The following is a 9,697-nucleotide window of genomic DNA, read 5'->3' as shown; positions in this document are numbered from 1 at the left end:
AAATATAACGATTAAAAAGTAGCTGATTAGAGTTTTAATTTTGTATTCATTAATCTGTAATAAAAATGGACATATTTTGGTTAATAAAATTAACAAGAAATAAAAGTAAAGGGTGTTCTAATACTTTTTTCAAGATTGTCCTAACATACATTTAATGTTTACAGTATATGTCTTCGGAAGAAGCGCAGCATTAGATTTTTTTTTTTGTTCTCTCTCTTTGACTTCTGAATTTGAATTTCTGTCACAGATGTGCTTGAATTCTATTTTGGATGATTTGTGTTAAACTGCACAAATATTTGAAGAGCCATAGAATTCAAGAATCACACCAGTGCTGCTACTCCTCCGAACGGGTGAACGCCCTTGATTAACAACCTGCGTTGAGGTGGCTTTTGAGATTCGTGGTGTGGGAGAAAAATCTCTGAAGGCATTCTTAGACTTCAAGAGAGGGTCCACAATTTTCAAAGATTCACTTCCGTCTGAATCAGAGGCCTCACTTGTATCCGGAATATATTCATCTCCACTGTCATCTGAGTTGGAGTAATAATGCTTATCCATTCCAAAGTCAGCCTGTTTTTTTAATCTAAAAAACAACAACAACGAAATATAAAGGATAGAAGGCAGGAGACCAATAAAATATATGCAATTTGCTTGTAAGATTCCCTGAAATCTATATGGGTTGTTTACCTGTATACTTTTGGTCCTCCTGAGCCTTGGGATAGTAATATGGTCTGGGTCTGAGGCGCAAAGTTCAGGGGCAGGATTTGACAATGATTCGTCAGAATCTGTGTCGTTATTCCAAGGAAGATTCAGCCCATATTTTTTGTCCAAGGGAGGAGACTGGGTTGCATCAGAGTCCAAGAGAAAATTGAGAACCCATTAAATACTTAATCCCCAGAGGAATCTGCACAGAAAAAGGTCTTAATTCTATTTGAAAAAAAAAAAAAAACTAAAATATTGATGAATGATATGACAAAATAATGTAATAACAAAATTAATTGACCGTAACAAAAAGCTCCCGGGAGGAAAACTACATTAAATGTTTTTTTAACAGGGCAGTGAAAATATTGGAAAATAAAAACGATAATAAATAAAATAATATAAAAAAAGAATTCAATGTGTATCGATGGACCCATATGAAATACTTATATCGCTATGTACTTATCAGCCATATCGCCCAGCCCAATATGTAACTGCAACTTCAAAACCTCGGGCCATAACAGGATTGTAACATGGGATGCATATCTTCATTCCTAAATTTGTAGATCCCGAGGAGGCTGCTCAATGGTCCTGGTAATCTAAACCTCAACCAATTCGGTCACAGCCAATGTTCTCCATCCTTGTTAAGAAGTTTTGAAATGATTTAATAGATATACTATTGCAAACTATACCAGAATTTTAGACATTTTAAACTTTTGATCACAATTTTACCTATTTTCTAAAAATCTGAAGAATCCACATGCCAAATCACCTGCTGTAGACACATAGGTTCTGTTCTGACAGATAATTCAGTTACAGGTTGTGTACTTAAAGCCAATAAGAGGGCAATGCAGCAGTCGACAACCTGACGAAAGCTTAAGTCTCCCAATGAGAGAACTGTAGTGGCTGGTAGGTTCTTAGATTGTAACATAGTAAAGACATATACTAGGCATAACTGTATATCATATGATGATGAGGGAAAATATTATTAGCTACGATTTATGTCCAGATATATTAGAAAACTTGTCCAACCAGCACAGGTCTATCTAACTGTAATTTTAACATCTCAAGACACGACAGGATGACCACATGATACGCATACCTCCTTTTCAGAGTCTGTCAAAACTTGAGAAGGCTGCTTCGATGTTCTGGTGGCATCAACCTCAGCCGATTCAGTCATTGTCGGTTGTCCTCCATCCTAATGAACAAGTTGAATATTAATTTAATGAATTAAAAAAAGAAAATGGATCAGAATTTTACACATTTTAGGCTTTGGCCACCCAAAACAAAAACTAACAAGTTCACGAATGAAACAAAACCAATTACTTTAGCGCATGACAATTAATCTTCAGTAGAGATATGTTGTGACTGATATTTCAGTCACAGGTTGTCTTTTGAACGCCACCAGGGGCGCAATGGAGCACAGGACAGCCAAAAGTCTTCTTGTCGGACACCTGTAGTGGCTGGTAGGTTCTAAGATTATAACATAGTAAAGGCACATACAACTCCTAACTGTATTTCATATGATAATGAAGGAAAAGATGATTAGCTATGATTTATGTCAACAATAAAAATGGCTCTACGGGGTCCCCACAAACACAAACCTGACAGTTGGGTGTCAGATGGCCAACATACCTGACACGCAATTCAACTCAACTGGACCCCACAACACAAGAAAAAGCTGAGTGAGCCTCAAACCAGACATACACATTCACTGACAAATATCCTGTGACACCAGATATATTAGAAGTCTTGTCTAATCAGCACACGTCTATCTAACTGCAATTTTAACATCTCGAGACACGACAGGATGAGTACACGATACGCATACCTCCATTTCTGAGTCTGTAAAGCCTGTAGGAGGCTGCTTCGATGTTTTAGTAGCATCATAAATTTATTGAATTAATTATATTTGAGGTTGGATTAGATTTTTACACATTTTAAGCCTTAGCCACCCAAAACAAAACATAAGCTCATGAATGAAATAAAACTAATTAATTTCGCCCATGCCAATTAATCTTCTGTAGACACGTGTTGTGACCAGTGTTGTTTTTGGCAGGCATTTTAGATTTTGTCCAAGTCATTTGGACAAAGTGCTGATTTGTTTACATCACATTTAGTCATCCCAATTCGTTATAGTTTTAGTCCAGTTTTAGTCAACGAAAACTAAAAAAAGGGTTTTAGTCCAGTTTTAATCGACGGAAACGCAAAAAAAGTTTTACCCTAGTTTTCGTCAATTTATTCACAAAGGTTTTAGTCCAAGCGGCACGGTGGCCCAACTGGTTAGCAGGATGGCCTCACAATATTGAGGTCGTAGGTACGATTCTGGCTCCGGCCTTCCTGCGTGGGTTTCCTCTGGGTAATTCGGTTTCCTCCCATATTCTTAAAACATGCATGGCAAGTTGCTTGGACACTCTAATTGCCCCTAGGCATGAGTGTGAGCGTGGATGGTTGTTCGTCTATGTATGCCCTGCGATTGGCTGGACACCAATTCAAGGGTGTACCTCGCCTACTGCCGAAGACAGCTGGGATCGGCTCCAACACCCCCCGCGACCCTAGTGAGGAGAAGCGGTACAGATAACGGATGGATGGATGGATGGGTTTAAGTCCATTTGAGTTAAAACAAGGCATTCAAGGTTTCCACCCAAGACCCACCCCAAGACTTTTGGATGGACTACAAAGGATTCTTCATTACAAACAGAAAAAAGTGGCAACAGTGGAATCAATGCTCACTGCTCCAAAATAAGCAGAGAAGCAAAACATTTTGTTGGGCAACTGTTGTGGCTTTATTTCACTAAAAGCAACATAAAATAATTTATGAACCACATGCTAACAATTTTGTCTCGTCAACGAAAAAAATTCATGTACATCACGTCATGTTTTCGTCATAAAAGAACCTCGTTTAGCTTGTCATCGTCATTAAAAAAGGGGCGTTAACGAAGTATTTTCGTCATAGTCATCAGTGACGAAAACAACACTGGTTGTGACTGATATTTCAGTCCCAGGTTGTCTCCTGAACACCACCAATTGGGCAAGGGGGCGCAGGAAAGCCTGGGGTCTTCTATTTTTACAGTATAGAAAGGCTAAATATCAAATTGAAACAGTGTTTTATATCATGAATATACAGGGTTGGTGCTGGTTCTGGTAGGGAAACCACAACATAAAGATGTCCTTAATTAGTCCCACAATGGGGATATTTGCAATATGGCATATGATGGCCTAACAGGGCCACCGCCCAGAAAAGAGTAACGCAGAACTTTGTAATACTGTCACTCCCTGACCAGTTCGTTGTTCCTGAAGAGCCAAACTTTGACTCAGACCCACAAATTTGAATTACAGATAGTGGACAATGGAGAACTCCCCCAGTCAGTCAGCATGTTCAACTTCCATAGAAACCTCAACATACATTTATTAGATTGCCAAACTAATTGGAAACTACATCACCAGAACACCACAAGTGGGCTCTGTTATTGTACTTAAAGATGCATCTTACAAACCTGTGTTCTCCAAGGCCAGCTGGTCCATAGTCTTAAGTTATTTCTTCGCCAACATCAATGTCTCGGAGCGCAAACAGACAGAGGTGTGGTCTGTCCTCTGTTGTCTTCTTCTTCATTTTACAGTTGGGGTGCATGTGGTCATCATTAACCAGTCTTCCCAGACTGCCATCTTCTTGAGCGGCATCAACACTTAAAATAGATTTAAAAAAAAAAAAACAATTATTCAATCAATGTCAGAAATTAATCTTTGAGACAATCTTGTGTACACAAAACATAAAAATAGGAAATCCACAATTTTTAAATCTTCTAAATCAAATCATACAAGAAATTTCTATTGGAATCAGACCCTATTAACAGCTTGTCTTTGAGACTTCATGGTCTATATTTTCATTTGTACAGATTCAACGCATGAATAAAAGTAATTACCGTATTTTCGCAGTCATAAGCAAACAAAGCGCCCTGTCAGTCGATGCGTCCATTAAATGGACAAAGTACCACTCACGTCCATCAGCCCTTGTCATCAACGAGCTGTTGGAAGTGCATGTTAGCACACCCTGCTGGGCAAAGAGTGAGTTGTCCATGCTTACAATCGACCGTGACAAATACACCATCTGACTATAATGTTTGGGTGATGGTGTTGGAAAAAGCTGGACAAAGGGCAGCTGTCCACAATGTTTTAGTCTGTCTTATCATTTATGTTATTGCAAGCAAGAAACGTCCCAGATTTAGACAACAGACAAAAAGTCCAAAGCATAACAGCACATCTCTTTAAACAGCCATGCAAATCTCTCTAAACAGCTATGGGATTGTGGGTCTCTGCTCCCAGAATGCATTGCTTGAATTAGCTAAGGCTGAGTGGCTTTTGTATTATTTTCATTTTTTTTGGGTATATTGATGGCATGAGAGATACATGTTTGTGTTAATCTTATTTCTATGTTTCATTGTTTGCTTGTATGATGAGTTTTTTATTTTTTTTTGAAACCGTGACTCTAAGGAGTGTGGTGAGCAGCCAAGTCCCTCCCCTGACGTTGCTTTGTAGGCTATTGCCAATGCACCTAATATTGGCCTGAGCCATTGTCAGCTATTGTCAATAGAGACTTGGCGTCTGCTGCAACAATGGGGTGATTGCTCATGTTATTGGGGCATAGTAGGCTGCTATCGGCTGTGTCAGTGTGGGCAGCTCTGCCAAGTTCATGCTATGCTAACAGCAGCTGTGCTATCGTCTTGTCAGGCGGTGCGTCCAGTATATGTTACAAAGACAGAAATAGCGGCCTCAACAGGTGTTGCGCCCTTTGACACGGCGCGTCTTTTGGGTGCGAAAATACGGTATACATTTTTGCTTAGAGAATGATTTTTCCCCTAACACTTATGGGATGAGTATGTGTTTATTTTTTTAAATAAAAACAAAAATAAGATAACATCTCAATCTTTGCCTCACCTCCAAAAAGACAGTGCCTCTTCCATCCATCTTCCTGCGTTGAGATTTATCAGAATCTATCAATTTTCCTCTGTACTCCATAATAAAGAATAAAGTCATCTTTCCTGAAAGGGGCCTTGGTAAATACTCCTCGACCTAGTTAACAGGGAAATCAAGATAGCTTCGTCATATTTTTAAGCACACAAATAAGGAGTCATCATATTCATTTGGGCCACTATACTAATGTAGGGTGGTTTGAAACATTGCTTCTTGTGAGGGATAGAGCAGAGCCCTTCTTTATGATTTTAAAGGAACAGACCAGCCAAAATTCATTTTCCAGCATTGCATTAGCCAGTATGTATTAGGACTGAAAGTACAAATGTCAATGGCACCTGGTTACGTAAAAAAAAAACTTTAAGATTATTTAGTTTCATAACAATGACATACACTGTATACACAGTCATATTGGATCGCGTCACGTGATCTCTGTGACGTATAACGTGCTTTACACTAGACTATCAATATCGGACTTGTTCACCGGTCTATTGTGGTATAAAAATGCCGGAGGGCGTCATCAAGTACAGCCTTAATTTAGATAGAACTCCTACCATCAGGTTTCACGCTCACTGAAATAACTTGAAACTGACAAAAGAAAAGTTCAAGACACTCTTAATGTAAAATAACCACTTAAAAAACGATGTCAGCTTGGTTATCAGAAAACAATAATATATCTTAGCAAAAGCGTTAACATCATACCTTTAAATGAGTTTATATACTTCGCTTCTAACTCTGCAGTCTTGTCCAGACCCTTGACTGCATGTTCAATAGTATCCTGCTTTGGGGACTTCCTGCATCTCAGGGAAGGCATTGTTTATTCTATAAAGAAAAAAGACAGTTTTGTGTTGAGAATTATTAATACTATAGGCTAAATGGAGTTTTAACAATATCAGTGTAAGAAAAATAAATTATAAATTAAAAAAATATCAATCCCTCCATCCCAATTAACGATTTCAACCATAATAGTTTATATTGAAGTTTAAACAACAGACAGACAGATTTATGCAGTGTGACTACAAAAATCTTACCAAAATTGCATTCACAGTAACCTTTGCTTTAAGAATCATGTAATTAACCAGTGAACATCGTGTCTTACACAAAAATTAATGACAGAAATTATCATGGTACTTGCATTCTGTTGTTCTATAACAAAAGTGCAAGCTGTTAGCTCCGCAAAGCTAACGCAACAAGCTAGCGTCCCTCGTGCTCACATTCAATGCAAACCTGACCACCGGATGAAAATACGCGTCGGTTTAGTTCTTTAAATGAGTAAAAGCACCATGACGTTTTATAATTATTCAATGCTTAACTGGAGCTCGTCAATTATGTCGATGTAGGAGCACATGTTTGCTAGGCCAGTGTTGTAGGCCCACATCCATGGTGCTACTTTGTATAGTGTTTTCCACACAACTATCTCTAACCATGAACAAATGCACTCGAGGCATGTTTTGAATAAAAACAAACGAAAAACACTTACCTCTCCGTTTCAACAGCAGTTCGAACTTCGAAGTGGTGATATTCTCCAGCGTTAAGCACCTGCTCGAACTGCGAATAGGTCAAATTCAACAGCGTCTTTTTTCTGTCTTAATAAGGACGCGATGAGAGGAGGAGCGCTTGCCTTTTCGTCAGCACGCCCCGCGCGGGAGGTGCTGCTTTATCACTCTCTATCTGTGCCCGCCCGCCGGCATGTCGATAGGAAAATAATATTCCTTCAAACATTACTTTCATCTTCTTAACGTTTTGTAGTGAATTTAACAGGTTCACCACTTTTTTCAAATACACCAATGGAAAACAGGTCTTAATTGAGGAAACATACAAAGAGCGTCTCACAAACACCTTATGATGAGCAATGTAATTTGATCACGTTTTTTGTCACTGCCTGGACGTCGGTTCACTGGCCTGGTGGCAGTGGCTTGTAGACACTGTCACTGAGTGGGAACGGATCTCAAGGTGGGTCAAACTAACCCAAGCAGTGGATCGGTCCGTTTTTTAAATTTATTAATTTTTTTATTTTATGTATTTATTTATTATTTAATACAAGGGCTTCGGCTCACTACCAGTGGGCGGGACCAAAGAATTTGGGTTTCCTTTGAGCTAGGAGGCAGTCAAAGGCAGTCCAATCCCCGGCAACATAAAGCGCCTAGCTCTGGGGACATGGAATGTCATTTCTCTGGTAGGGAATGAACCCGAGCTGGTGTGTGACTAGACCAGTGGTTCTCAATTATTTCCTGTCATGCCCCCCCTACCAAGAAGAAAACAATTCGCACCCCCCCACCACAATTTTTTTTTACATTTCGTACTAATGTACATGTTCTTTGCATATTAATGTTAGATTGTCAATAAAATATCTTACCTTAACAAAGCTAAATTGATAAAAAAAAACATCATTTTGAGAACGACTATTGTGAGGATCTCGAAACTCAGTACTCTGTGGTGCTAATATTGATGAGATGATAAATATGTTGAAGCCACAGAACAAAAAGATTAGATATTGTTTGGAAATTAATGACGTACATAACAAAGGAATATCAGCCTTGATTGGAGTACATTACTGCATTTAAATTTTTAATAAAAACGAAACAATTATTGATGTTATGACCACTATGAAGAATTTAAAAAAACAATATATAGGGATAATTATAGTTTTCATTTTGTTATGTTTAGTCTGTTCATGTTGCATTATTTTTATGACAAAGATGATGGTTAATCGTAGGTTTGTTGCCCAAATGTACCGTTACAACCTGATTAATGTTGAGAATGACGAACTCAAACTGGACACTAAAACGTAAAAACACATGGACTTCTTGCCCCTGTCCACACACGTGCACACACACACACACCATACACGAAGATCCGGGAGGTAAGGACGGCTGTCCTCTCCTACAACGAGGCAAGGGCCTCCACCAAGTCACCCCAGGGACAAGTTTTATTCCCTGATGGTCATCAAATTATGAGGATCTCATTCTACGCCGGAAGGGAGGAGGGGAATTTTTCCCTAATGTGAGGTTTTCGCTCCTCCACTGATGATCACACTGTTGTATGATTTCATTATGATGATCTGTCTTAAAGCCGTAAGGACATGATTTTTAAATCCACAACAGGGGGGAAATGTAAGATGGGCTGAGGATAGGTAATCAGTTTGTGTATTCATAATCATGTTTTTATACACTCATTAATGTTTAACACACACAGAGACACTTACTTGTTATTTTAACACACACACACACAGACACCGTATCCTGAAGATGTGTTTAGTTAAACTGACCTTGGGTTATGATTTTCTGCCTGCTGGAGTCCCTGGTGATTAGTTATTGATGCTTTAGTTAAACTGACCTTTATACCGTGAGTTATTGATGTTTTCTGTCTCTTGGTGATTAGTTGTTGATGCTTTTCTGTCTTCTGGTGATTAGTTATTGATGAGTTAGTTTCAATAAAAAGGCAGAACGGAGGGTGAGAGTCAGAGGGTGTGCGGGATTGAACTGGCAAGACGGCTGTTTCGCCTCCTGGCTCCCTCTCCCATTCTGAATGGCACAAAACGAAAACTTTAGTAAGTTATTTCAGTCTAAAAAAGGCGTCAGGGCATTTTTAAACCGGACAGTAAGTCGTCACTGTCTTGGTTCCTTTTTGTGCCTTGACCCATCCCGGAATTATTGAAAGGATGCAGTCCTATTTACAGGCCCCAGTGACACCCCAGGTTTCTGTTGTTTGTACGAGGGCGCTTAATAGGTACTGCTATTCACAATCGTCTTAGGCTGTTTCTTTGCAGAAGTTTATGGACAATGTGTAGTGCTGTAGGATGCAGTCTAGAGCATTCTTGACATTGAAGCTTTTGTTTCCAGCAACTGCTAATGCGACCGTGCATCAAACATGCAAAACACAGACCCTTGCTCCTCAAGAAGTCAATCTTATCCTTGTGATGCTTTCTCCTAAATTCCTTACAAATTGTGAGACTGTTGCTCTCCATTACAATTAGCACATGGTTTGGCAATAGCATCCACTGAAACAGGTTCTGCCTTTGGCGTGGTGGTTT

General features: G+C 39.1%; 1 long non-coding RNA gene across 2 annotated transcripts; it reads right to left on the bottom strand.

The window, feature by feature from the left end:
- Nucleotides 1-450: 450 nt before the first annotated feature.
- On the bottom strand, nucleotides 451-7,311 carry LOC148316053 (uncharacterized). 2 transcript variants are annotated; one of them, XR_015840413.1, is made up of 7 exons: nucleotides 7,145-7,311; nucleotides 6,367-6,486; nucleotides 5,632-5,766; nucleotides 4,194-4,382; nucleotides 1,799-1,894; nucleotides 685-901; nucleotides 451-580 (listed from the first exon to the last, which is right to left on the bottom strand). It is a non-coding gene; the product is annotated as an uncharacterized LOC148316053 (long non-coding RNA). The 2 variants fall into 2 exon arrangements; XR_015840412.1 differs by having other exon boundaries at nucleotides 685-837; nucleotides 7,145-7,307.
- Nucleotides 7,312-9,697: the final 2,386 nt, after the last annotated feature.

This window comes from Idiotropiscis lumnitzeri, unplaced genomic scaffold, assembly GCF_059441095.1.
Source record: "Idiotropiscis lumnitzeri isolate Australia: NSW breed Sydney's pygmy pipehorse unplaced genomic scaffold, RoL_Ilum_1.0 HiC_scaffold_24, whole genome shotgun sequence".
NCBI lineage: Eukaryota > Metazoa > Chordata > Actinopteri > Syngnathiformes > Syngnathidae > Idiotropiscis > Idiotropiscis lumnitzeri.
Note: the sequence above shows the minus strand (reverse complement) of the source record. Positions and strands in the feature narration are given on the sequence as shown.